The following is a 21,794-nucleotide window of genomic DNA, read 5'->3' on the forward strand; positions in this document are numbered from 1 at the left end:
CCTTGAGTTGACATGGAATGCCTAGCACAGGGGTTACAATGCTTATTTGTTACCAGGGAGATCTTAGACTGTGCTGGTGGCTAAAGTGCCATTCAGGAGTCTCCTAACTTCAGGATTTGACACAGGTCCAAGAGCACGTTTTCCTTCTGGGGACAGTAGTTTTTCTGCAGTGTAGCTTAAGGACCACATGTTGTATCATAAGTTGGTATTCCAGAACAGGCCTCTGAGGACAGATACATGAAAACCTAATTGGGGTTCCAATGAGGTCCTAGGGGCCTGTGTGTTTCAATCTTCTGACTCCGGACCATTGACTTAATTGTCTGCCTATATGTAGGGACTAAGGGTGTTTCAGACTGCGCATTTGTGTCTAGAGCAGCCTCTAATATTGGGGTGGCCTCAGGGGCCTTGCAGGTTTTTCTAATCTGGAGGGTTTGGGCAAGTGGGTTGGGCAAAGTTTCCATGGGTATGGCAGGCAAAGTCCTGTGGTGTGGCTCCAGAGACACCATCCTGGAGGGAATGTGATCCATGGTAGAGAGAGACGTCTGCAAACACAAACTAGGCTTAGGGTTAGTGGCAATGTGATCACAGGCCCATTGCATAGACCTGGAGGGCAGTTCATCAGGAACTGTAATTAGGGTGATGTGAGGCAGTAGCACAAGTTTTTATATCTGGACTCTTGTCCCAGATGGCCTCGGAATGCAGATGTTTTCTCATGGGTACACGGAGATTTTTCCTCTCTTAGGATCCTAGCGGCTCCCAATAGTTTAGTGGCTTTTTTGGGGAAGTGAAGAGTGCTGTTATCCATCTCAGGGGTGACCAAAAACAGGGATTCCAGAAACAGGATCTGGGTCTGTGTCCCTGAAATATCCCAACAAGGGTTAGTATTTGGTACTAGGGGCATACCAGGCCTTCAATGCGGGATCCTGGTGGTGCAACTGAGAGGGCTTTGAAAGCATGCTCAGGCTGATGGTCACATCAGTCTCTCTGTGCCCAGGACGTCTCACGTGAGTGACTGTGGCCACATAGGCCACGCAGCTGGTTCCCACTCTGAGGGTTGAACAACCATCCCAATAGCCGGGTTTCCTGCCATCGGGAAGGAGGAGTACTCCTGGGCATCAGTTTCCCCCATAGGCAGGGATTTGGGCTATGGTCTGTGGAGAGATGCCTGAATATCCAGGTTTAGTAGATGTGATGGCTTTAGGCCACAACAGGTCCCACCTGCAGAATATGGGGCCCACTGACTGCGTGGCTGAATGGAGGTCGTGGCTCAGGCTGTGTCAGACAGAGCCTGAGTGCCCACGGTGGCCTATGATATTGGGGTTCCGTCAAGGGTCATGAAGATGGATCCTCATGTGGGCTTTCTTGGCAGACTCACCAAGTACTTCTTTCTGTGGGAGAGGCAGAATGCTGCTGCATCATGGCAACAGAATTTCCTATCAAGAGTCCTTGGGGACCAGGAGGGTGAGGATGGAATGGTAAACACAAACTACAGTTCAATCCAGTGCCAGTCAGAAGGCTGATTCTAACTATCCAGCACCTGAGTAAGGGTGGATGTCAGATGTTTGCTCACACTGTAGTTTGTGTCTATGATGACCGACAAATGGAGGGGTTGCCCAAGAGGCCATGGAGGATTTCCCATTATGTGACTTGTGAGATACTCCAAACAGCAAGGTTTCCTTTTACTGGACAGGGGGATTTTTGTTTGCTTGCTCCGGGGTCCCCCATATGGAAAGTTTGGGTAGCAGAGCTCTCCCATGTCGATTCCTAGAAAGCACACCCCCATGGTCCATTGCAGTTGAGGAAATGGCAGGTTCGATCTGGTGGCTTTGGGGATAAGTTCCAAGCAGCCTGAGTTGACATGGAGTTTCATGCTGTTGGATCACAATGCTAGTTGGAATCCATGGAGAAGTTAGAATGTTGGTGTTGTCAGAGGGCCATGAAGGATTCTCCTACACTGTGACTTGGACACAGCTACCAAAAGCAAGGTATACTTCTGGGGACAGGAGGGGTTCTGTAGTGTGGCTCAGTGACCATATGTTGGAATATAAGTTGGTATTGGGTAACAGGCCCCTGGGGATAGGCACCTGAAAATCTAAGCTCTGGTATCGATGAAGTCCTAGAGGCATGTCAGGTTCAATCTTCTGACTCAAGGCCTTTGACTTGGATGTCTGCCTGGAGGCAGGGTCTCATTTTGTGTCAGAATGCACATTTGGGTCCAGAGCGTTCTTCAAAATGTACTCTGCTCAGGTGCTTTTTACTTTGCTCCTAATATTCAGGAGTTTGGCAACAGTGAGGATAGAGTTTTCTTCGGGAGAGTAGGCACAGTCGTCTGGTGTGGCTCCAGAGGCCCCGTCCTGAGGGCATGTGGGCCATGGCTTTGGGGCCAGAAATCTGGAAACGCGAACTAGGGTTAGGGTGAGGGCCGAGGTGATCACAGGCCCGATCTGCAGGCCCTGAGTGCATCTCATATTGTACTGAAATTAAGGTGTCATAGAGGCAGTAACACAGACTTTTCTGTCTGGATTGTGTGTCCAGGACAATTGCAAAATATAGGAGTGTTCCGTGGTGCCATGGGAGATTCCTCATCTCTGGGGATTCTGCCCAGTTCCCAAGAGTTTGGTGTCTCTGGGGCAAGGGAAGACTGCTGTTTACCGTCTCAGGGGACACCCACAAGAGGGATTCCAGAGACAGATCCTTGTTCTGGGAACATGGAAAACACGAATGAAGTTGAGGATTTGGACCTAGGAACCTGGCAGGTCCGCTCTGCAGGCTGGTCCAGCTACCGAAGGAGTTTGTTTGAAAGTAGGCTCACACTGAGAGTCACAATGCCTCTTTGTGCCCAAGGAGGCTCCCACGTGTGGCCATGGTCTCATGGGCCATGTAGCTGGTTCCCACTCTGAGTGTTGGACACCCATCTCAACAGCCAGGTTTCCTGCCATCAGGAAGGAGGAGTACTTCTGTGCTTCAGGTTCCCCTATAGGCAGGGATTTGAGCTATGGTCTGGGGAGAGAGGCCTGAATACCCAGGTTTAGTAGAGATGACGGTTTCGGGTCACGGCATTTCCCACCTGCAGAATACGGGGACCACTGTCTGCATGGCTGTCTGGAGGTTGTGGCTCAGGATGTGTCCGACAGAGCCTGAGTGCCCATTGCATCCTATGATATTAGAGTGCCATCGAGGGCCATGCAGGTGGATTCTCATGTGGGGTTTCTGGGCAGAATCACCAGGTAGGACTTCTTTCTGTGGGGTAGGCAGAATGCTGCGTTGTGGCTCCAGAATTCCCTATCAAGTGGGTTTGTGGACCAGGAGGTTGATGATGGAATTGTAAACACAAGCTACGGTTCAATCAGTCTCAGACTGTAGGCAGCTCCAGTGTGCAGTGGCTGATTTGAGATATCCAGCACCTGACTAAGGGCGGATGTCAGATGCTTTCTCACGCTGGAGTTTGTGTCTATGAAGACTGACAAATGGCGTGGTGGCATCCTGAGACCATGGAGGATTTCCCAAGCTGGGGCTTGTGAGATGCTCCAAACAGCAAGGTTTCCTTCTACTGGACAGGGGGAGTCTGGGTTCTTTGCTCCAGGGTCCCTCATATGGAAAGTTTGGGTAGCAGAGCAATCTCGCATGGATGCCAGGAAAGCACAACTCCATTGACCTTTGCAGCTGAGAAACATGGCTGGTTCGATCTCTTGCTTCTGGGGCGAAGTTCCAAGAGGCCTGAGTTGACATGGAGTTTCATGCTGTTGGATCACAGTGCTGGTTTGCATCCAAGGAGAGGTTAAATGTTGGGGTGGTCAGGGGCCCATGCAGGATCCTCCTACACTGAGTCTTGGACACAGCTACCAAAAGCAATGTATCCTTCTGGGAACAGGAGAAGTTCTGTTGTGTGGCTAAAGGACCACATGTTGGAATATAAGTTGGCATTGGAGAACAGGTCTCTGGCGACAGGCACCTGAAAACATAAGTTCAGGTATAGATGAAGTCCTCGAGGCATGTCAGGTTCAATCTTCTGACTCAGGGCCTTTGACTTGGATGTCTACCTGAAGATAGCTCCTCATTGTGTGTCAGAAGATGCATTTGGGTCCAGAGTTTTCCTTTAAATTGAGGTGGGCTCAGGGGCTTTGTACTTTGCTCCTAATCTTCAGGGTTTTGGTAACAGTGAAGGGCAGAGTTTCCTTCGGGAACGTATGCACATTTGTCCGGGGCTCCAGAGACCCCATCCTGGAGGGCATGTGGGCCTGGGCTTTGGGGACAGAAATCTGCAAACGCAAACTAGGGTTAGAGTGAGGGCCGAAGTGATCTGCAGGACCCATCTGTAGGCCCTGAGGGCAGCTCATAGTGTACTGAAATTAAGGAGTCGTGGAGGCAGTAGCGCAGAATTTTCTGTCTGGATAGTGTGTCCAGCATGGTCACAAAATGTATTGGAGTCTTCATGGGGCCGTGGGAGATTCTTCGTCTCTGGGGATTCTACCCAGCTCCCAAGAGTTTGGTGTCTCTGGGGGAAGTGAAGATTGCTGTTTTCCGTCTCGGGGGACCACCAAAAGAGGGATTCCAGAGACAGTTTCTGGGTCTGGGCACCTGGAAAACATGAACAAGTGTGAGGTTTTTGCCCTAGGGACCTGGCTGACCTGCTCTGCAGGCTCCTGGTCCAGCTATCAAGCGGGTGTGTTTGAAATCAGGCTCACGCTGAAGGTCACAATGCCTGTTTATGCCCAGGGCGGCTCCCATGAGTGACTGTGGTCTCATGGGCCATGCAGCTGGTTCCCACTCTGAGGGTTGGACACCCATCTCAACATCCAGGATTCCTACCATCGCGAAGGAAGAGTACTCCTGTACTTCAATTTCCCCCATAGGCAGGGATTTGAGCTATGGTCTGGGTAGAGATGCCTGAATAACCAAGTTGAGTAAATGTGACGGCTTCTTGCCACAGCAGGTCCCACATGCACTATATGAGGTCCACTGTGTGCGTGGCTGACTGAAGGTCATAGCTCAGGCTGTGTCAGACAGAGCCTGAGCGCCCATGGCAGCCTAAGATATTATGGTCCCATCGAGGGCCATGCTGGTGTATCTTAATGTGGGGTTTCTTGGAAGACTCACCAGACACCACTTCTTTCTGTGGGGGAGGCAGAATGCTGCATTGTGGCTAAAGAATTCTGTATCAAGGGGCGCCTGGGTGGCTCAGTGTGTAAAAGCCTCTGCCTTCGGCTCAGGTCATGATCTCAGGTCCTGGGATCGAGCCCCGCATCAGACTCTCTGCTCCGCAGGGATCCTGCTTCCTCCCCTCTCTCTCTGCCTACTTGTGATTTCTCTCTCTCTGTCAAATAAAATCTTTTAAAAAAAAAGAATTCTGTATCAAGACGGCATGGGCACAAGGAGGGTGAGGATGGAATTGTAAACACAAGCTACGGTTAAATGCAGTGACAAGCAGAAGGCAGTTCCAGGGTGCAGCGGCTGATACGAGATATCCAGCACGTGAGTAAGGGTGGATATCAGATGTTTTCTCACACTGGAGTTTGTGTCTATGATGACTGCCAAATGGAAGGCTGGCGTCATGAGACCATGGAGGATCTCCCCCACTGTGACTTGTGAGATGCTCCAAATAGCAATGTTTCCTTCTGGTGGACAGGTGGTGTCTGGTTTGTTTGTTAGAGGGTCCACATTATGGAAAGTTTGTGTAGTAGAGTTCTCCCTCATGGATGCCTGAAAGCACAACTCCATTGACCACTGCAGCTGAGGAACATGGCAGGTTTGATCTGGGGCCTCTGAGGCGAAGTTCCAAGAGGCCGGAGTTGACGTGGAGTTATATGCTGTTGGGTCACAATGTTGGTAGTTGTGGGAGATGTTAGAATCCTGGGGTTGTCACGGTTGTCATGCGGTCAAACAGCATTCTCCTGCATTGAGTCTTGGCACAGCTACCAAGAGCAAGGTATCCTTCTGGGGACAAGAGGGTTTCTGTTGTGTGGCTGAGGGACCACATGTTGAAATACAAGTTGGTATTGGAGAACAGGCCTCTGGTTACAGGAGACCGAAAACCCAAGCTAAGGTATCGATGAATTCCTAGAGCCATGTTCGGTTCAATCTTCTGACTCAGGGCCTTTTACTTGGATGTCTGTCTGGAGGCAGGTGCTCATTGTGTATCAGAATATGCACTTGGGTCCAGAGCGTTCTTTGAAATTGAGCTGGGCTCAGGTGCTTTGTATTTTGCTCCTAAGATTCATGGTTTTGGCAAACGTGAAGGGCAGAGTTTTCTTTGGGAGTGTAAGCACACTCATCTGGTGTGGCACCAGAAGTCCCATCCTGGAGGGTATGTGGGCCAGGGTTTTGGGGACAGAAATCTGCAAACGCAAACTAGGGTTAGGGTGAGGGCTGGTGTGATCCCAAGCCAAATCTGCATGGCGTGAGTGCACCTCATAGTGTACTGAAATTAAGGTGTCATGGAGGCCGTAGCACTTGCTTTTCTGTCTGGACTCTGTGTCTAGGACAGTCGCAAAATGTAAAGAATTCTTCATGGGGCCATGGGAGATTCTTCGACTCTGGGGATTCTGCCCAGCTCCCTAGAGTTTGGTGTGTCTGGGGGGAAGGGAAGACTGCTGTTTTCTGTCTCAGAGGACCCCCAAAAGAGGGATTCCAGAGACAGGTACTGGGACTGGGCATCTGGAAAACATCGAGGGTGAGGTTTTGGCCCTAGGGTCTTGGCAGGCTTGCCCTGTGTGCTCCTGGTCCAGCTACCAAGGTGGTTTGTTCGAAAGCATACTCACACTGAGAGTCACAATGCCTGTTTGTCCCTAGGCGGCTCCCATGAGTGACTGTGGTCTCATGGGCCATGCAGCTGTTTCCCACGCTGAGGGTTGGACACCCATCTAAACAGCCAGGATTCCTGCCATTGGGTAGGAGGAGTACTCCTGTGCTTCCGTTTCCCCCATAGGCAGGGATTTGAGCTATGGTCTGGGGAAAGATGCCTGAGTAACCAGGTTGAGTAGATGTGAAGGCTTCGGGCCACAACAGGTACCACCTGCAGGATATGGAGCAAACTGTCTGTGTGGCTGACTAGAGGTCGTGGCTAAGGCTGTGTCATACTGAGCCTGAGTGCCCATGGTGGCCTATGATATTAGGGTGACATTGAGGGCTGTGCAGGTGGATCTACATGTGGGGCTTCTGGGCAGACTCACCAGGCACTTCTTCTGTCTGTGGGGTAGGCAGAATGCTGCATTTTGTCTCCAGAAAATTGTAAAAACAAGCTACTGTTAAATTAAGTGCCAAGTAAAAGGCAGTTCCAGTGTGCAACAGCTGTTTCGAGATACCAGCACCTGAGTAAGGGCTGATGTAAGATGTTTGCTTACACTGGACTTTGTGTCTATGTTGGCCACCAAATGGAGGGGTGGCGTCACGAGGCCATGGAGGATTTCCCACACTGGGGCTTGTGAGATGTTCCAAACAGCAAGGATTCCTTGTACTGGACAGGGCGAGTCTGGTTTGTTTGCTCCACCGTACCCCATATGGAAAGTTTGGGTAGCAGAGCTCTCTAAAATGGATGCCTGGAAATCACACCTCCATTGACCATTGCAGCTGAGGAACATGGAAAGTTCCTTCTGGTGACTCTGGGGCGAAGTTCCAAGTGGCTTGAGTAGACATGGAGTTTCATGCTGTTGGATCACAATGCTGGTTTGTATCCAGGGAGAAGTTAGAATGTTTTGGTGGTCAGGGGCCATGCAGGATTCTCCTACACTGAGTCTTGGACATAGCTACTAAGAGCAAGCTATCCTACTGGAGACAGGAGGGATTCTGTTGTGTGTCTCACGGACCACATGTTGGAATTTAAGTTGTTATTGGAGAAAAAGCCTCTGGGGACAGGCACCTAAAAATCGAATCTATGGTATCGAAGGAGTCCTAGGGGCATGTCAGGATCAATCTTCTGACTCAGGGCATTTGACATGGATGTCTGCCTGGAGGCAGGTGCTCATGGTGTGCCAGAATGCACATTTCAGTCCAGAGTTTCCCTCGCAATTGAGGTGGGCTCAGATACTTTGTATATTGCTCCTAATCTTCAGGGTTTGGGCAACAATGAAGGGCAGAGTTTCCTTCGGGAGGGTAGGCACAATCGTCTGGTGTGGTTCCAGAGGCCCCATCCTGGAGGGCATGTGGGCCAGGGCTTTGGGGCCAGAAATCTGCAAACACGAACGATGGTTAGGGTGACAGCCAAGGTGATCACAAGCCCGATATGCAGGCCCTGAGGACAATGCATCATGTACTGGAATTAAGGTGTCTCGGAGGCGTTAGCACAGGGTTTTCTGTCGGGATTTTGTGCCCAGGATGGTTGCAAATGGTAGGGGTGGCTTCATGAGGTCATGGGAGATTCTTCGTCTCTGGGGATTCTGCCCAGATCCTAAGAGTTTGGTGTCTTGGGGGAAGGGAAGTCTGCTGTTTTCCGTCTCAGGGAACACCCAAATGTGGGATTCCAGAGACAGGTTCTGTGCCTGGGCACAATGAAACACGAACTAGGTTAAGCATTTGGTACTAGTGACCTGGCAGGCACACTCGGCCGGCTCCTGGTCTAGCTACCAAGGGCGTTTGTTACAAAGCAGGCTACGTTGAGGGTCACAATGCCTGTTTGTGCTCAGGGTGACTAACAGGAGTGTCTGTGGACTCATGGGCCTTGCAGCTATTTCCCACTTTGAGGGTTGGACACCGATCTCAACATCCAGGTTTCCTGCCATCTGGAATGAGGAGTACTCTTGTGCATCAGGTTCCCCTTTAGTCAGGGATTTGAGCTATAGTCTGGGGAGAGATGCCTGAATATCCAGGTTGAGCAGATGTGATGGTTTTGGGCCAAGGCAGGTCCCACCAGCAGTTTATGGGGCCCACTGTATGCATGCCAGACTAGAGGTCATGGCTCAGGCTGTGTCAGACTGAGACTGAGTACTCCTTGTGGCCTATGATATTAGGGTGCCGTCAAGGGCAAGGCAGGTGGATCCTCATGTCGGGTTTCTGGGAAGTCTCACCAGGCACTTCTTCTTTCTGTGGCGCATGAAGAATGCTGTGTTATGACTCCAGAATTCCCTATCAAGAGGGCTTGGGGACCAGGAGGGTGAGGATGGAATTGTAAACACAAGTTACAGTTAAATTCAGTGCCAAGCAAAAGGCAGTTCCAGTGTGTACTGGCTGATTTGAGATATCCAGCACCTGAGTAAGGCAGATGTCAGATGTTTGCTCATACTGGAGAATGTGTTTATGATGACCACCAAATGGAGGGGTGGCATCACGAGGCCATGGAGGATTTCCCACGCTGGGGCTTGTGAGATGCTTCAAACAGCAACGATTCCTTCTACTGGACAGGGCGAGACTGGGTTTTTTTTGTTTCACCATTCTCCATATGGAAAGTTTGAGTAACAGAGGTCTCCCGCTTGGATGCCTGGAAAGCACATCTCCATTGACCACTGCAGATGAGGAACATGGCAGGTTCGATCTGGTGGCTCTGGGGAAAAGTTCCTTCTGGCCTGAGTAGTCATGGAGTTTCATGCTGTTGGATCACAATGCTGGTTTGTATCCAGGGAGATGTTAGACTGTTGGGGTGGTCAGGGGCCATGCAGGATTCTCCTACATGAGTCTTGGACAAAGCTACCAAGAGCAAGGTATCCTTCTGGGGACAGGAGGGGTTCTGTAGTGTGGCTCAGGGACCACGTGTTGGTATATAATTTGGTATGGGAGAACAGACCTCTGGGGCTGGCACCTGAAAATCTAATTTAGCCTATCGATGAAGTCCTAGGGGCATGTCAGGTCAAATCTTCTGACTCATGGACTTTGACTTGGATGTCTTCCTGGAGGCCGGTGCTCATTGTGTGTCAGAATGCACATTTCTGTCCAGTGCGTCCTTCGAAATTGACATGGGCTCAGGGGCATTTACTTTGCTCTTAATCTTCAGGGTTTGGGCAACAGTGAAGTGTAGACTCTCCTTCAGGAGGGTTGGCACAATCATCTGGTGTTGCACCAGAGGCCCCATCCTGGAGGGCATGTGGGCCAGGGCTTTGGGGACAGATCTGCAAATGTGAACTAGGGTTAGGGTGAGGGCCGAGGTGATCAGTCCTGATCTGCAGGCCCTGGGGGCAGCTCATAGTGTACTGAACTGAAGGTGTCGTGGAGGGGTTGTGCAGGCTATTTTGTCTGGATTCTGTGTCCAAGACGGTCACAAAAGGTAGGGTTGGCTTCATGGGGCCATGGGAGATTCTTCCTCTCTGGGTATTCCGCCCACCTCCCAAGAGTTTGGTATCTCTGGGGGAAGGGAAGACTGCTGTTTTCAGTCTCAGGGGAAGCGGAAAAGAGAGATTCCGGAGACAGTTTCTGGGTCTGGGTGCCTGGAAAACACCAACGAGGGCGAATATTTGGCAGTAGCACCCTGGTAAGCCTGCTCTGTGGACTCCTGGTGGATCTACTGAGGGGGTTTGTTTGAAAGCAGGCTCACTCTGAGGGTCACAATGCCTGTTTGTGCCCAGGGCGTCTCCCATGATTGACCATGATCTGAAGGCCCATGCAGCTGGTTCCCACTCTGAGGGTTGGACACCCGTTTCACAGGCCAGATTTCCTGCCATCGGCAAGGAGGAGAACACTGTGCCTCAAGTTCCTCCATAAAAAGGGATTTGAGCTAAGTTCTGGGGACAGATGCCTGAATAACCTGGTTGAGCAGAATTGATGCTTTCAGGCCACGACAGGATATGGGGCCTGCAGGATATGGGCCCAATGTCTAGGTGGCTGACTGGAGATCGTGGATCAGGCTATGTCAGACAGAGCTTTTGTGCCCATGGTGGCCTATGATATTAGGGCACTGTCGAGGGCCATGCAGGTGGATCCTCATGAGGAGGATCTGGGCAGACTCACCAGGCACTTTTTCTTTCTACAGGGCAGGCAAAATGCTGCATTGTGCCCCCAGAATTCCCTATTAATAGGGCTTGGGGACAAGTAGGGTGAAGATGGAATTGTAAACACAAGCTATGGTTAAATACAGTGCCAAGTAGAAGGCAGTTCCAATGTGCAGTGGGTGATTCTAGAGATCCAGCACCTGAGTCAGGGCGGTTGTCCAATGTTTGTGCACACTGGAATTTGTGTCTATGATGAATGACAAATGGAAGGGTGGCGTCAAGAGGCCGTAAAGGAGTTCCCACACTGAGGCTTGTGAGATGCTCCATACAGTAAGTTTCCTTGTACTGGATAGGTGGAATCTGATTTGTTTGCTCCAGGGTCCCCCATGTGGAAATTCTAGGTAGCAAAGCTCTCCGACATGGATGCCTGGAAAGCACACCTCCATTCTCCATTGCAGCTGGGGAACGTGGTAGATTCATTCTGGTGGCTGGTGCGAAGTACCAAGGGTCATGAGTTAACATGGAATCTCTTTCAGATGGGTCACACTGCTGGTTTGTTACCAGGGAGATCTTAGAATGTGCTGGTGGCTAAGGTGCGATGCAGGATTCTCCTCTTCTGAGGGTTTGGCACAGGTCGAAGAGCATGGTTACCTTGGGTACAGGAAATGTTCTGTTGTGTGTCTCAGGGACCACATGTTGTATCAAAATTTGGTATTCCAGAATAGGCCCCTGAGGACAGATGCCTGAAAGCCTAATCAAGGGTTCCAATGAGGTCTAAGGGCATGTCAGGTTCAATCTTCTGACTCAGGACCATTGACATGACTGTCTACCTGAATGTAGCTGATCAGGTTGTTTCAGACTGTGCATTTGCATCCAGAGCGGTCACCAAAATTGGGGTGGGCTCAGGGGCCTTGCAGGATTCTCTTAATCTGTAAGGTTTGGGCAACTGTGATAGGCACAATTTCTTTAGGGAATGCAGCCACAGTCCTGTGGTGCACATCGAGTGACCCCTTCCTGGAGGGCATGTGAGCCATGGTTTTGGGAGAGAAGTCTGCAAACACAAATTCGGTTTCGGGTTCGGGTTAGTTACGATGCGATAGCAGGCCCAATGCATAGACCTGGGGGGCAGCTCGTCAGAAACTGTAATTAGGGTGACTGGAAGACGGTAGCACAGACTTTTCTATCTTGGTTGTGTGTCCAGAATGACCTCGGAATGTAGTTGAGGTCTCATGGGTCCATGGGAGACTTCCTCTCTAAGGATCCTGGCAGCTTCCCTTAGTCTGGTGGCTTTTTTGGGGAAGGAAGAGTGTTGTTTTCCATCTTAGAGGTGTCCCAAAACAGGGATTCCAGAGACGGGATCTGGGTCTGGGCGCCTGGAAAATCTCACCAAAGGTTAGGATTTGGGCCTAGGGGCATATCAGGCCTGCAATGCGGGAACCTTGTGGTGGAACTGAGAGGGTTTGTTTGAAAGCATACTCAGGTGAGGTTCACAATGCCTGCTTGTGCCCCGGGCAGCCCTAAGGAGTTGGCGTGGTCACATTGGCCATTTACCTTGCTCCCACTTTGAGGGCTGGACACCCATCCCAACAGCCAGGTTTCCTTTCATGGGGAAGGAGTAGTACTCTATAGTGCTTCAGGTTCCCCCATTTGAAGGATTTCAGCAAAGTCTGGGGAAAGGTTCCAGAATACCAAGTATGGGTAAAGATGAAGGACTTGGGCCATGGCCAGTCCTACATGCTAGATATGGGGCCTGCTCTCTTAGTGACTGACACTAGGTCGGAGTTCAGGCTCTGTCAGACACAACACTAGTGTCCAGGGAAGTCTATAAATCGGGGTTCCCTCCAGGGCCGAGCAGACTGATCCTCATGTGGGGATTCTGGGCAGACTAACCAGCCACTTCTTCTTTATATGGGGGAGGCAGAATGCTGCATTGCGGCTCCAGAATTCAATATCAAGAGGCCTTGGGGAGCAGTAGGGTGAGAATGGAATTGAAAACACAAGCTACTATACAATTCAGTGCCAAACGGAACGCATTTCCAATGTGAAGTGTCTTTTTCGATATATCCAGCACCTGAGTAAGGGCGGATGTCAGATGTTTGCTCACACTAGAGTTTGTGTCTATGAAGACCAACAAATGGAGGTTTGGCTTCAAGAGGCCATGGAGGATGTCCCACGCTGAGGCTTGTGAGATGCTCCAAACAGTGGAGTCTGGTTTGTTTGTTTGTTTCAGTGTCTCCCATGTGAAAAGTTTGGGTAGAAGAGCTCTCCATCATCGATGCCTGGAAAGCAAATCTCCATTGACTTTTGTAGGTGAGGTACATAGAAGGTTCATTCTGGTGGCTCTTGGGTGAAGTATCAAGGCCTTGAGTTGACATGGACTCTCTTGCAGATGGGTCACAATGCTGGTTTGTTACCAGGAAGATTTTAGAATGTGCTTGTGGCTAAGGTGTCCGGCAGGTTTCTCCTACCCTGAGGGTTTGGCACAGGTTGAAGAGCACAGTATGGTTCTGGGGACAGAAGAAGTTCTGTTGTGTGTCCCAGGGCCCACATGTTGTATCATAAGTTGTTCTTCCAGAACAGGCCTCGGAGGACAGTTGCCTGAAAACCTAATCTAGGGTTCCAATGAGGTCCTAGGGGCATGTCAGGTTCTATCTTCTGACTCAGGAGCAATTAGTTGGCTGTCTGCCTGGATGTAGGTGATAAGGGTGTTTCAGACTGTGCATTTGCATCCAGAGCGGCTGCCAGTTTTGGGGTGGGCTAAGGGACCTAGCAGGTATCTCCTAATTTGAGAGGTTTGGGCAACTATGATGGGCAGTTTCCTTGGGGATGGCAGGCACAGTCCTTGGTGTGGTCCAGAGACACCTTCCTGGATGGCATGAGAGCCATGGTTTTGGGAGAGAAGTCTGCAAACACAAATTTGGGTTAGGATTAGTGGCGAGGGGATTGCAGGCCAAATACATAGACCTGGAGAGCAGCTTGTCAGGAACTGAAATTAGGGTGACTGGAAGGCAGTAGCACAGGCTTTTCTATCTGGAATGTTTGTCCAGGATGGCCTCAGAATGCAGCTGTGGCCTCATAGGTCAATGGGAGTTTTTTCCTCTCTAAGGATCCTGGCAGCTCCCCATAGTTTAGTGGCTTTTTCGGGGAAGGGAAGAGAGCTGTATTCCATCATATGGCTTCCCCATAACAGGGATTCCAGAGACGGGATCTTGGTCTGGGCGCCTGGAAAATCCCAAAAAGGCTTAGGATGTCGGCATAGGGGCGTACCTGGCCTGCAATGCGGGATTCTGCTGGTGCCACTGAGAGTGCTTGTTTGAAAGCATACTCAGGGTGATGGTCACAATGCCTGTTTGTGCCCATGGTGGCCCTCCGGAGTGGGCGTAGTCTCATTGGCCATGTTGCTGGCTCCCACTCTGAGGGATGGACAACCATCCCAACACAAGATTTTCTGTCATGGGGAGGGAGGGATTCTCTATTATGCTTCCGGTTCTCCCATTGGCAGGGATTCCATCAAAAGTCTAGGGACAGGTGACTGAATACCAAGGATGGGTAGAGATGATGGCCTTGGGCCATGGCCGGTGTCAGATGCTGGATATGGGGCCCGCTCTCTGAGTGGGTAACACTAGGTCGGGGCTCAGGCTCTGTCAGACACAGCAGTAGTGGCCAGGGCAGCCTTTAAATCAGGGTTCCCTTGGGGGCCGAGCAGATTGATTCACATGTGGGGTTTGGGGTAGACTCACCAGGCCCTTCTTCTTTCTATAGGGCAGGCAGAATGCTTTGATGTGGCTCCAGAATTCCCTATCAAGAGGTCTTGTGGATCAGGAGGGTGAGGAAGGAATTTTAAACACAAGCTATGGTTACCTTCAGTCCAAACGGAAGGCTGTTCCAGTGTGCAGCAGCTGATTTGAGACATCCAGCACCTGTGTAAGGGCAGATGTCAGATGTTTGCTTACACTGGACTTTGTGCCTATGATGACAGACAATGGTGGTGTGGGGTCAAGAGGCCATGGAAGATTTCCCACTCTGAGGCTTGTGAGATGCTCCAAAGACAAGGTTTCCTTCTACTGGACAGGGGGAGTTTGGTTTGTTTGCTCCATTGTGTCCCATATGGAAAGTTTGGGTAGCAGTGCTCTCCCGCATAGATGACTGGAAAGCACACATCCATTGACCATTGCAGCTCAGGAACATGGCAGGGTCGATCTGGTAACTCTGGGACAAAGTTCTAAGAGGGCTGAGTTGACATGGAGTTTCATGCTTTTGGATCACAATGCTGGTTTGTATCCAGGGAGAAGTTAGAATGTTTTGGTGGTCAGGGGCCATGCAGGATTCTCCTACACTGAGACACGGACACAGCTACCAAGAGAAAGGTATCCTTCCGGGGACAGCAGGGGTTATGTTGTGTGGTTCAAGATACACATGCTGGAATATAAGTTGGTATTGAATAAAAAGCCTCTGCAGACAGGAGTCTAAACATCCAAACTAGGGTATCGATGAAGTCCTATAGTCATGTCAGGTTCAAACTTCTGACTCAGGGCCTTTGACTTGGATGTCTGCCTGGAGGCAGGGGTGTATTTGTATGTCCAAATGCGTATTTGGGTCCAGAGCGTTCTTCAAAAATGAGGTGGGCTCAGAGGCTTTGTACTTTGCTTCTCATATTCAGGGTTTGGGAACAGTGAAGGGCAGTTACCTTCAGGAGTGTAGGCATACTCGTCCGGTTTGGGACTGGAGGCCCCATTCTGGAGGGCATGTGGGCCAGGACTTTGGGAACAGAAGTTGCAAACGCGAACCAGTGTTAGGGTGAGGGCTGAGGTGCTCACAAGACCGATCAGCAGGCCCTGAGGGCAGCTCATAGTGTATTGAAATTAAGGTGTCTTGGAGGCGGTAGCTCAGGCTTTTCTATCGGGATTGTGTGTCCAGGATGGTCCTAAATGGTAGGGGTGGCTTGTCTTGCCACCATCCCGCTGGCAGGCTCTCCTGCTTTGCGACTGTTTCCCCACAACAAGGCCAACGGCTCCTTCTCTTCTCCAGGGGAGGCGTTCTGCTCCTTCCCCAGACTTGTTCCCGGGGAGCACGGTGACAGCCGTGTCCCTATCCTTAAGGCCCTTTCCAAATGTGCATCCACGTTTCTCTCGCAGGCAGTGGGGATGCTAGGGCCAGGAGAATTTCGCTCCATGTGGGTTTCTTCCACCGTGCTGCGCAGACTAGCTCTGGCAAGCAGCAGCAGCATCCCACAAAGCAACTCAGATTTCCCAATGAATGCTGTGCTTTCCCAGAGGAGGAGCCTGGGCAAAGAGGCTTTCGCTGTTGGGTGGTTTCTCCCAACTTGAGACTTGGCCTAAGCAAGCAGGAGCAGCAGCCCGAAGAACCGACTCTGATTTCTAAGCAAACGGAGAGGTTGACACTAGTCTTGCCAACTGCCCGGTATTTTTGCAATGCATGCTCCCCTGTTTCATGACCTTTCGTTAAGGCTGTTTCCACAGGCACAACCACACTTCTGTCTCAAGTAGAGGGGATACCCGGGCAAAGAGGATTTCGCTCAATGCGGGTTTCTTACACCGTGCTTTGGAGACTATGTTCAGGCAAGCGGCATCTGCATCGCACAGAACCGACTCTGTTTTCCCCAAGAATGCTGTGCTTTCATAGAGGGGATGCCCAGGCATATAGGCTTTCGCTGTATGCGGGATTCTCCCACCGTGCTGCCAATACTAGGCTCAAGCAAGCAGCAACAGCAGCCCAGAGAACCGACTCTTTTTTCCCAGCGACTGCTATGCTTTCGCAGAGGTTTTCAGCTTGGCCTGAACCGCTTTTCGCTGGTGTTTCCTCAGCAAGGCTTTGGGCGTTCGTTCTGTCGCGTCAGGGAAGTAGATCTGCGGGAGAGCTGGTGAATCTTGGGCTTTGCTTTCCCGTGCTCCATGGTCGCACCCTGGGTTCACCGTGCCAGGCTGAACTTCGCAGACACAGCCACCACCCTGAAGTAGTGTGCGTGGCCTAGGATGACACTCCCTGCCAACTGCCATCTCCTGGCGTAGTAAGGCTTGGCTTTTTGCTCTGGCGTTCAGGCGGACTCGGGGACTAGGCCAGTGCCTTCCCCAAAGGAAAGGAGAGGCGACAGGAACCCTGCACAGCGCCCGTGACCTGGGATGGGGAGCTGTGGGGGACAGTCCCCTCTTCTTCCCCGACACACCCCCTGCCAGCCCCAACGCTGCCACCTCTTGGAGGAAGATGGCATCTGACTGCCCTATCTTCCAGGGAGCTGTATCTGCGAGTTCAGGGTATGGCGCCTGGTGGCAAGCCCACGTCTGCCCTAGGGACAGGTGGCCATGGAGATGCTGTCCCCTTGGGACAAGAGGCAGATAGAACAGGCCTGCCTTCTGCCCAGACTCCTTCCTCAGAGTGGAGTATGCGCGCCTGCCCTAGACTTCCCCACGTGTCCTTCTAAAGCCAGGTTTCCGTCTCTACTCACAGGGATGGGTGACGCTTGTCTTGCCACTGTCCCGCTGTTCTTCCCAGGGCAGGCTCTCCTGCTTTGCGACTGTTTCCCGACAACAAGGCCAACGGCTCCTTCTCTTCTCCCGGGGAGGCGTTCTTCTCCTTCCCCAGACTTGTTCCCGGGGAGCACGGTGACCGCCGTGTCCCTATCCTTAAGGCCCTTTCCAGATGTAAATCCACGTTTCTCTCGCAGGCAGGGGGGATGCTAGGGCCAAGAGAATTTCGCTCCATGCGGGTTTCTTCCACCGTGCTGCACAGACTAGCTCAGGCATGCAGCAGCAGCATCCCACAAAGCGACTCAGATTTCCCAAGGAATGCTGTGCTTTCCCAGAGGAGGAGCCTGGGCAAAGAGTCTTTCGCTGTAGGGTGGTTTCTCCCACCTTGAGACTTGGCCTAGGCAAGCAGGAGCAACAGCCCGCAGAACCGACTCTGATTTCTAAGCAAACTGAGAGAGTGACACTTGTCTTGCCACCTGCCCGCTATTCTTGCCAATGCATGCTCTCGTTTCATGATTTTCGTTAAGGCTGTTTCCACAGGCACAACCACGCTTCTCTCTCAAGTAGAGGGGATGCCCGGGCCAAGAGGATTTCGCTCCATGCGGGTTTCAAACACCGTGCTTCGGAGACTATGTTCAGGCAAGCGGCATCTGCTTCGCACAGAACCGACTCTGTTTTCCCCAAGAATGCTGTGCTTTCCTAGAGGGGATGCCCAGGCATAGAGGCTTTCGTTGTATGCGGGATTCTCCCACCGTGCTGCCAATACTAGGCTCAAGCAAGCAGCAACAGCAGCCCAGAGAACCGACTCTTTTTTCCCAGCGACTGCTATGCTTTCGCAGAGGTTTTCAGCTTGGCCTGAACCGCTTTCGATGCTGCTTCTTCAACAAGGCTTTGGGCGATCGTTCTGTCTCGTCACGGAAGTAGATCTGCGGGAGAGCTGGTGCCTCTTGGGCTTTGCTTTCCCGAGCTCCATGGATGTCCCCTGGGTTCACCATGCCAGGCTGAATTTCACAGACACAGCCAACACCCTGCAGCAGCGTGCGTGCCCTAGGATGACACTCCCTGCCAACTGCCATCTCCTGGCGTAGTAAGGCTTGGCTTTTTGCTCTGGCGTTCAGGCTGACTCGGGGACTAGGCCAGTGCCTTCCCCATAGGAAAGGAGAGGCGACAGGAAACCTGCACAGCGCCCGTGCACTGGGATGGGGAGCTGTGGGATACTGTCCCCTCTTCTTCCCCGACACACACCCTGCCACCCCCAACGCTGCCACCTCTTGGAGGAAGAGGGCACCTGGCTGCCCTTTCTTCCAAGGAGCTGTGTCTGCGAGTTCCGGGTATGGAGCCTGGTGGCAAGCCAACGTCTGCACTAGGGACAGGTGGCCTTGGAGATGCTGTCCCCTTGGGACAAGAGGCACACAGAACAAGGCTGCCTTCTGCCCAGACTCCTTGGTCAGAGTGGAGTATGCGCGCCTTCCCTAGCCGTCCCCTCGTGTCTTCCTAAGCCAGGCTTCCGTCTCTACGCACAGGGCTCGTGTGACGCTTGTCTTGCCACCATCCCGCTGTTCTTCCCAGGGCAGGCTCTCCTGCTTTGCGACTGTTTCCCCACAACAAGGCCAACGGCTCCTTCTCTTCTCCCGGGGAGGCGTTCTGCTCCTTACACAGACTTGTTCCCGGGGAGCACGGGGACAGCCGTGTCCCTATCCATAAGGCTATTTCCAGATGTGCATCCACGTTTCTCTCGCAGGCAAGGGGGATGCTAGGGCCAAGAGAATTTCGCTCCATGCGGGTTTCTTCCACCGTGCTGCGCAGACTAGCTCAGGCAAGCAGCAGCAGCATCCCACAAAGCGACTCAGATTTCCCAACGAATGCTGTGTTTTCCCAGAGGTGGATCCTGGGCAAAGAGGCTTTCGCTGTTGGGTGGTTTCTCCCACCTTGAAACTTGGCCTAGGCAAGCAGGAGCAGCAGCCCGCAGAACCGACTCTGATTTCTAAGCATACGGAGAGGGTGACACTTGTCTTGCCACCTGCCCGCTATTCTTGCCATCTATGCTCTCGTTTCATGACCTTTCGTTAAGGCTGTTTCCACAGGCACAACCACGCTTCTCTCTCAAGTAGAGGGGATGCCCGGGCCAAGAGGATTTCTCTCCATGCGGGTTTCTTACACCGTGCTTCGGAGACTATGTTCAGGCAAGCGGCATCTGCATCGCATAGAACCGACTCTGTTTTCCCCAAGAATGCTGTGCTTTCCTAGAGGGGATGCCCAGGCAAAGAGGCTTTCGCTCTATGCGGGATTCTCCCACCGTGCTGCCAATACTAGGCTCAAGCAAGCAGCAGCTGCAGCAGCCCAGAGAACTGACTGTTTTTTTCACAGCGACTGCTTTGATTTCACAGAGGTTTTCAGCTTGGTCTGAACCGCATTTCACTGTCGCTTCCTCAGCAATTCTTTGGGAGATCACTCTGTCTCGACAGGGAAGTAGATCTGCGGGAGATCTGGTGCCTCTTGGACCTTGCATTTCCGGGCTCCATGGTCGCACCCTGGGTTCACGGTGCCAGGCTGAACTACGCAGACACAGCCTCCACCCTGCAGCAGTGTGCGTGGCCTAGGATGACACTCCCTGCCAACTGCCATCTCCTGGCGTTGTAAGGCTTGGATATTTAGCCTGGCGTTCACGCGGACTCGGGGACTAGACCAGTGCCTTCCTCAAAGGAAAGGAGAGGCGACAGGAACCCTGCACAGCGCCCGTGCACTGGGATGGGGAGCTGTGGGGGACTGTCCCCTTTTCTTCCCCGACACACCCCTTGCCACCCCCAACTCTACAACCTCTTGGAGGAAGATGGCATCTGACTGCGCTATCTTCCAGCGAGTTGTATCTGCGAGTTCCGTGTATGGCGCCTGGTGGCAAGCCCACGTCTGGCCTAGGGACAGGTGGCCTTGGAGATGCTGTCCCCTTGGGACAAAAGGCACACAGAACAGGCCTTCCTTCTGCCCAGACTCCTTCCTCAGAGTAGAGTATGCGCGTCTACCCTAGCCATCCCCTCGTGTCTTCCTAAAGCCAGGCTTCCGTCTCTACGCACAGGGAGCGGGTGACGCTTGTCTTGCCACCGTCCCGCTGTTCTTCCCAGGGCACACTCTCCTGCTTTGCGACTGTTTCCCGACAACAAGGCCAACGGCTCCTTTTCTTCTCCCGGGGAGGCGTTCTGCTCCTTCCCCAGACTTGCTCCCGGGGAGCCCGGTGACAGCCGTGTCCCTATCCTTAAGGCCCTTTCCAGATGTGCATCCACGTTTCTCTCGCAGGCAGTGGGGATGTTAGGGCCAAGAGAATTTCGCTCCATGCCGGTTTCTTCCACCCTGCTGCGCAGACTAGCTCAGGCAAGCAGCAGCAGCATCCCACAAAGCGACTCAGATTTCCCAACGAATGCTGTGCTTTCCCAGAGGAGGAGCCTGGTCAAAGAGGCTTTCCCTGTAGGGTGGTATCTCCCACCTTGAGACTTGGCCTAGGCAAGCAGAAGCAAAGGCCGCAGATCCGACTCTGATTTCTAAGCATACGGAGAGGGTGACACTTGTCTTGCCACCTGCCCGCTATTGTTGCAATGCATGTTCTCCTGTTTCATGACCTTTCGTTAAGACTGTTCCCACAGTCACAACCACGCTTCTCTCTCAAGTAGAGGGGATGCCCGGGCCAAGAAGATTTCTCTCCATGCGGGTTTCTTACACTGTGCTTCGGAGACTATGTTCAGGCAAGCGGCATCTGCATCGCATAGAACCGACTCTGTTTTCCCCAAGAATGCTGTGCTTTCCTAGAGGGGATGCCCAGGCAAAGAGGCTTTCGCTCTATTCTGGATTCTGCCACCGTGCTGCCAATACTAGGCTCAAGCAAGCAGCAACAGCAGCCCAGAGAACCGACTCTTTTTCCCAGCGACTGCTATGCTTTCGCATAGGTTTTCAGCTTGGCCTGAACCGCACTTCGCTGCTGCTTCCTCAGCAAGGCTTTGGGCGTTCGCTCTGTCGCGTCAGGGAAGGAGATCTGCGGGAGAGCTGGTGCCTCTTGGCCTTGTTCTCCCGGGCTCCATGGTCGCACCCTGGGTTCACCGTGCCAGGCGGAACTTCACAGACACAGCCAACACCCAGCAGCAGCGTGCGTGGCCTAGGATGACACTCCCTGCCAACTGCCATCTCCTGGCGTATTAAGGCTTTGCTTTTTGCTCTGGCATTTAGGCGGACTCGTGGACTAGTCCAGTGCCTTCACCAAAGGAAAGGAGAGGCGACATGAACCCTGCACTGCGCCCGTGCACTGGGATGGGGAGCTGTGGGGGACAGTCCCCTCTTCTTCCCCGACACACCCCCTGCCACCACGAACGCTGCCACCTCTTGGAGGAAGATGGCATCTAACTGCGCTATCTTCCAGCGAGCTGTATCTGCGAGTTCCGGGTATGGCGCCTGGTGGCAAGCCCACGTCTGGCCT

Source organism: Neovison vison, chromosome 7 (genome assembly GCF_020171115.1).
Source record: "Neovison vison isolate M4711 chromosome 7, ASM_NN_V1, whole genome shotgun sequence".
Lineage (NCBI taxonomy): Eukaryota > Metazoa > Chordata > Mammalia > Carnivora > Mustelidae > Neogale > Neogale vison.